The 5,494-nt window shown below is 32.5% G+C and overlaps 2 long non-coding RNA genes across 2 annotated transcripts; one reads left to right on the forward strand and one right to left on the reverse strand.

Annotated features, from left to right (window-relative positions):
- Window positions 1-2,155: 2,155 nt before the first annotated feature.
- LOC139825075 (uncharacterized) lies at window positions 2,156-2,882 on the reverse strand. Its single transcript, XR_011735454.1, has 2 exons — window positions 2,744-2,882; window positions 2,156-2,581 (listed from the first exon to the last, which is right to left on the reverse strand). It is a non-coding gene; the product is annotated as an uncharacterized lncRNA (long non-coding RNA).
- A 305-nt stretch (window positions 2,883-3,187) lies between these two features.
- Window positions 3,188-4,657, forward strand: LOC139825074 (uncharacterized). Its single transcript, XR_011735453.1, has 3 exons — window positions 3,188-3,512; window positions 3,582-3,723; window positions 3,809-4,657. It is a non-coding gene; the product is annotated as an uncharacterized lncRNA (long non-coding RNA).
- Window positions 4,658-5,494: the final 837 nt, after the last annotated feature.

Below are 5,494 nucleotides of genomic sequence, written 5' to 3' on the forward strand. Positions count from 1 at the left end.
AACGTTCTGTCTCAATTCCTCGCTCAAACTTAGACTCAAAAACTATACCCAGACAGCACACAATATCCTATGGATGTCCATATTATGTCCAGAATGCCCATGGACGTTATATAATACCTCGAAAAAACCTAAGTAACAAGTGGTGGACGTAATCTTTGTATCTCCAAAAATCTCGAAAAAACCTAAACAGTAGTATCTTCACCTCGAAAAAAAACAAAGTAGTAGTATTATACCTCGAAAAAACCTAAGTAACAAGTGGTGGACGTAATCTTTGTATCTCCAAAAATCTCGAAAAAACCTAAGCAGTATTATTTTTATTTCCAAAAAATTATTACTCAAGTGATACACATCACAAAATTACGTTACCTTATCAAAAAATGAGTCGCGCTTCAAGTGATCTATTATTACAATTACAAAAAAGAAATGATATCTCTTTTTAAATTACAGCGCCAATTACAGAGAACATACACTGAGAAAAAAAATTTGTCAATCCCAAGAAATATTTAGTCCGATACGTTCAACTAACCATTTTAGTTAGTTAACTAAACATTAGTTGAATTAATTAATTCTTGATTAAAAAAACAAAATAAATTGTTGAAACAACTAATATTTAGTTAACTAATTAAAATGTTTAGTTGAACGTATCGAACTAAATATTTCTTGGGATTAACAATTTTTTTTCTCAGTGTATTTTTCGAGATACAAAGATTACGTCTACCACTTGTTACTTAGGTTTTTTCGAGGTATAATATTACTACTGCTTTTCTTCGATTAGAATAAAAAATTGAATCATGAAGAATTACACAGAGGTAACAGTACAAAATACAAATATTTTATTAAAATATTTAAACCCAACAAGGGAATACAATGTATTTAAATACAAATTTTATATATGTATTTTAAAAGATTTAATCGCATCCCAAAGAATTACAGAGGTAACAGTACAAAAAATAAAATATTTTATTAAAATACATAAATTTTTCTTGTCAAAAAACTTGGCGCTGCTAGACCTCAAAATTAGGTCAGCCTGGTGTGTATGTGCGAGCGAGTGGGTGTGGGCGATGTGTGTGTGTGTGTGTGTGTGTGTGTGTGTGACGGTGAATAATGCGGTTTATTACTAAGTATAGGATAAGTTAGGATAAGTTTAGATTTTTAAAGCGATTAGAATTAAGTATAGAATAAGTATAGAATAAGTAATATCTACATTTGTAAAAGGTCTCTCTCTCTCTCTCTTTCTCTCTCTCTCTAGCAGCGCCAAGTTTTTTGACAAGAAAAATTTATGTATTTTAATAAAATATTTTTATTTTTTGTACTGTTACCTCTGTAATTCTTTGGGATGCGATTAAATCTTTTAAAATACATATATAAACTTTGTATTTAAATACATTGTATTCCCTTGTTGGGTTAAATATTTTAATAAAATATTTGTATTTTGTACTGTTACCTCTGTGTAATTCTTCATGATTCAATTTTTTTATTCTAATCGAAGAAAAGCAGTAGTAATATTATACCTCGAAAAAACCTAAGTAACAAGTGGTAGACGTAATCTTTGTATCTCGAAAAATACACTGAGAAAAAAAAAAATTGTTAATCCCAAGAAATATTTAGTTCGATACGTTCAACTAAACATTTTAATTAGTTAACTAAATATTAGTTGTTTCAACAATTTATTTCGTTTTTTTAATCAAGAATTAATTAATTCAACTAATGTTTAGTTAACTAACTAAAATGGTTAGTTGAACGTATCGGACTAAATATTTCTTGGGATTGACAAATTTTTTTTCTCAGTGTATGTTCTCTGTAATTGGCGCTGTAATTTAAAAAGAGATATCATTTCTTTTTTGTAATTGTAATAATAGATCACTTGAAACGCGACTCATTTTTTGATAAGGTAACGTAATTTTGTGATGTGTATCACTTGAGTAATAATTTTTTGGAAATAAAAATAATACTGCTTAGGTTTTTTCGAGATTTTTGGAGATACAAAAATTACGTCCACCACTTGTTACTTAGGTTTTTTCGAGGTATAATACTACTACTTTGTTTTTTTTCGAGGTGAAGATACTACTGTTTAGGTTTTTTCGAGATTTTTGGAGATACAAAGATTACGTCCACCACTTGTTACTTAGGTTTTTTCGAGGTATAATACTACTACTTTGTTTTTTTTCGAGGTGAAGATACTACTGTTTAGGTTTTTTCGAGATTTTTCAAGATACAAAGATTTCGTCTACCACTTGTTACTTAGATTTTTTTAAGGTATAATACTACCACTGTTTTTTTTTTTTTTCGAGGTAACAACATATACACTACTATGCGTGTACTTGGCGCCTTTCTTTACCTTTTTTTTAAAAAAGGTAATTTTGTACTGATATCACGCCTTTTTGTAGTATTACGCATTGTATAAACAGTATGTACAGGGTGTTATTTCGAGGTATAATACTACCACTTTGTTTTTTTCGAGGTAACAACATAATACATATGTACTACTATGCGTGTACTTGGCGCATTTTTTTACCTTTTTTTTTAAAAAAGGTAATTTTGTACGGATATCACGCCTTTTTGTAGTGTTACGCATCTTAATCTTAACAGAAAAAAATTACACCTTATAAAGAAATGTGTCTGAAGTTGTAAATATATATATATACACATTGCCGGACATTGCTTTTATGTAAAATATGCATGTATATTACGTTGCTTGTATAAATTATTTCTTACCAACTTTTTCCAAAAATAATATAAATACCTTTAGCACCTGTAGGCCATCGTTTATTTTCTATAATTTTTCCATCATCAAATTCAATCCAAAATGTCCTTTCTCTACACATACTTGTATAATGAAGATATTGTCTCAGAGATATCGCAATATATCGACAATATAACCTTCACTCACAGATATGATGAGATTGTAAGCTATTTGCGAAATAGCTTATGAGCCACGAACAACGACGAAATACTATTAATAATAACAACAGAGAGAATTCTTCTCTGCTATTAATCCCACAATGTATTTGTCAACAAAGCGTAGGAACCGGTAACGCGTACGCGGAACGCAACAACCACGAATAATGTAATCAACGACCATGATGTAAAAAGAAAGGTGTTTCATTCCCGAGATGCGCAGTGGTCTAAAATAATGGCTGCCTTCTGACCAATCAAAAAGCCTCCCCAAATGTAAAAAGCAACATGGCTACTTCCGTGATATGTAAGAGGTTAGATTGTTAGCCGCCGCATGAGCGGATTCTCGCTTAGATCCAACCGGCGATCCAACGACTCCGAGAACGTGACGAAGGCGTTGTCGCGCAGTATCAGATGCCTCAAATTCGGCAAGCCGGCCAGAGAACCGTCCTCCACAAACCGTCCTCCACCAATAGTTCGCAATTGGTTGTCGTTGAGATACCCAGAGTGTGCCCAACTTTTGAAACGCGCCTGGCTCCACCGTGCCTTCGGCCACAAGGGGAAGTGATCCGCGTAGTTTCTTGGGCCCAACGAATCTACGGCTACTACGATAAGAGGTTTGTCTTGACCATCTTGAAATGTGCCAAGTTATTATTAATAAGCTACATACTATATTTTGTTTACAGAAACTAGATTGTTAGCCGCCGCATGTGCCTTCAGCCTTCCTTTCTGTCTATGCTAAATGATAATGAGTTACGGGCTTTACTGGATGAAGCTATAACATACAAATGTCCGAAAGATCGGGAAGGAAAGTCTAATCTTTTTAAAGTACGTACGGGCTTTGAAATATTATGTATTGAACATAAAAATGCTATTGTGTTAAGATGTATAGATTGATATGTGTGCTTTGTAGGAACTTTTGCAAGAGGCAGAAGCGGACAAGACTGAGGAAGGCCGTAGAGTGATATCTAATTCACGCTGTCTTCCGGGTTCAAATCGCAGGAGGCATAAACGGGAGTCTGTGTCCGAGCGTTTGACACATGGCGGATCATTGCAGAATTTTTAGAATTTAACTTCCCATCGTATTATATTAATCATTGTATTGTATTAAAAAAGATTCGCCGCCGGTCTCATTATGTTCATGTATATAGTTGTCCTTAACTTTATACATCTATGTATAAAGTTAATGATAAATAGCGAAATTACTGATAAAATTGAGATATATTATCAATGTACTAATTATTCATTTTTCTAGTGCAAAATTTAAGTAATTATGAGCCTAGTTGTCATGAAATACAATTACTTGAAGATTTTGAACAAATCACTAATCAAGAGATAGTAGAAAAGAATGCACTTTTATATATAACCGGTTATGTAGCTCATAGATTCCGAAATCGCTATACTAACTTAGGAATTTCAACAAAGTCTTTACCCAATCCACCTAATGATTGGCTTTGTACAATATCAAGAGGAAACTGCATGTATCCATCCGCAGACTTCTTAAAAGCAGCTGAAGTCATGGATACAGAATTTGTAAAATTCCATGGTGATTCTTTTAGCACTGAAAATAAGATCTTTGAAAAATTAACTGACATTGTATCAATAAAAACAAATAATATTTTTCCTAAGGAAGTTATTGCGTGTTTAGTTCGCACGAGAACTTATATAAGACTGAGAAAACTTAACAAAGAGATAGTAGAAAATAACATACGTAAGAAAAAATCAAAAAAAATATATAAACTGTCTAATAAAGAAAATGTTGATACAAATAAAATAACGTTATAAAATATAAATGCATTTATATATTTATTTGTTATTATATTATACTAACATCTATATACTTATTTTTTATGAATTATTATTATTATTATTATGGCTTCTAAAACTTAGAGCGGTCTACATAGTCCGATCTTATATTTAATATTATCATAGGTTTATATTAATAAGGCATTGCAACGGCCATTGTATCAATAACAGCATTTTATAACGTAACTAATGGTTCAATGAAGAAAATTTGTTTTCGAAAAAGAAATTCTTATTTCGTCGGCTGCGTTCCGACATCCGACTACGGCTGCGGTCCACTTGATGCTACAAATGCTTCGAAGCATTCCTCTTCTCTTTTCTTTCAATGAAGAAAGAAGGAGAAGAAGAACGCTCCAAAGCATTTGTAGCGTCAAGTGGACCGCAGCCTACGACATACGACTGATTGTAGAACCGGCCTAATCAATCTAGGTTAATGATTTTATCATTTCAAATTATATCACGTATTTTTATTTACGTAGTCTTTTATTACTTTAAAAATTTTTAATTTTGTTTGTATTTTTTTTACATTTACAACTTTTCTTTACATTTTTTCCAATACTGCATTAGAATTTCGCGCTACATTTGGGGAGTGAATTTGATTGGCTGCTCTGTATTTGGCCGCCATTATGCGCAATGAAACACCTTTCTTTTTACATCATGTCAACGACGACGTGATAGGCGACGTGATCGACAGCAACGTGATCGATGGTGACATGATCGGCGGCGACGTTATCGGCGTGTATAGATAGAGCCTTTAGGGCTGCATTCAAAAACTATATTCGAGTGCACACCGCAT

This window comes from Temnothorax longispinosus, unplaced genomic scaffold, assembly GCF_030848805.1.
Source record: "Temnothorax longispinosus isolate EJ_2023e unplaced genomic scaffold, Tlon_JGU_v1 HiC_scaffold_88, whole genome shotgun sequence".
Lineage (NCBI taxonomy): Eukaryota > Metazoa > Arthropoda > Insecta > Hymenoptera > Formicidae > Temnothorax > Temnothorax longispinosus.